Source organism: Belonocnema kinseyi, chromosome 1 (genome assembly GCF_010883055.1).
Source record: "Belonocnema kinseyi isolate 2016_QV_RU_SX_M_011 chromosome 1, B_treatae_v1, whole genome shotgun sequence".
NCBI classification, from domain to species: domain Eukaryota; kingdom Metazoa; phylum Arthropoda; class Insecta; order Hymenoptera; family Cynipidae; genus Belonocnema; species Belonocnema kinseyi.
Window position 1 is genome coordinate 89937809 of NC_046657.1, and position 1742 is coordinate 89939550.

Consider the following 1742-nt stretch of genomic DNA (forward strand, 5'->3'; position numbering starts at 1 on the left):
TAGAGCTCCAAGGAGATTATGTTGAAAAATAAAAAAAATTTACCCAAAAAAAATTGTTTTTATACTTCATTCTAAGGACTTATTGAACTACCCTCGTACCTTGGAATATTTTTAAATACTTTGAAATATTTCGAAACCCTTAAATTCGTTTGAAAATTTTTAATTTACTAAAGCTCTTTAAAAGAACTCGGAATTTTTAAAATAACTTTTGAAATCCTTTGGAATTATTTTCAAATATTGAAATTCAGTAAAAAGCCCCTTGAATTTTTTAACTTTCATAAAATTACACACACCCTTCGAAATCTTTGAAAATCCTGGAAATTTTTTAAAGTTCTTCATTTTTGGTTGAAAACATCCATTTTTAACAAAAGCGAACTAACTTTTTATTTATTTTCAATGAAAATTATCAAAGCGATGTACTTTTGAAAATTTTGAAAACGTTCAGAAAAAGATAAACAAATATTTTTCTACAAGATTAGGAAATTTCATTTAAATTCATCATTTGATATCAAATATATTTAAAAACTATGTCAGTTCAATTTTTCGATCAGACAAAAAATCAAAAAGTTTGAGCTCATTCAAAATTTGAATAAAATTTTTTTATGAGTTTTACAAATTTTTGTCAAATTTTCTGGTACGCGTCAAAAGGACGTGCAATTCATCCTGATGATATTTTTAAATTCGATAAAACTTCAAAAAGTTATATGATTTCCAGCATCTTGAAAATTTTTAAAGAAAGGAAAAAAAAGTTTTTTAATGCGTTAAGAAATATCAATCCAAATTTTTACTAGATATAAAATATATGTTTTTCGAAACTATTATCATGAAATTTCTTAATTAGACAAAAGTTCCAAAAGTTAGATCATTTTCAAAAATATGCAATTTTGGTTTTTTAAGAGATCCATAAGTTCAAAGCGTTTTTTTTAGTAGATTTTAATCAGATTTACAAACTATCTTGATGAAGTTTTTAAATTGGACACAAGTTATCGAGCGCGAAGCGCGAGTTTCAGAATGAGAATGTAATCGTCAAAGCCGTAGGTGCTTTGAGAACTTTATTTAAAAACAAATAGAAAAAAATTTAAGTTACTATTTATGGTTGTAATTCCTCAGAAGTTTAAACAACAGTTTTCGATTTAATTTATAGTATTTACGATGTTTAAAAAAACTAAGTTACACTATATGCATTAAACGTGCGAATACGAGAGTCTACCTGCGCCATTTCCCTTTCGGGGAAGACGTAACTCATTCGGAGGGGAAAGGAATAATGTGAGAAAGGGTTATAAAATTTGTAGAGTGATCCAGAATTCACATGTTATTTATTTAAATAACACGTTCGTTCCGCAACACTGCTCCGACCCAGGTTGCTTGTCAATCTCTCTAGCAATCACCCCAAGTGAAGATCCTCACAAAGTCGTTATGTAAGGTTCCTCACTTGGGTCCATTAGTATCCAAGGTCTTTTGTTTCAGGCGTCATTCACTCTACTGACACTCTTATTAATAATAATTTACCGCCATATTTTTTTGTCCTAGCATGCATCTCGAGTTTCTTTTACAATTTTGAATAGATATATTGTGTTTACAATATGTACGCCTTTTGACTAGTGCCACCTAGCCCCCCTTACTACGCCTAAGTAAAAAACTATACACCATTACACTCCTGAGACAAAGGAACAATCCAAACAGTGGATTTCCACAGGCGAACCAGCTCCAAAGAAGGCAAAGACCGTAAAGTCAGCTGGTAA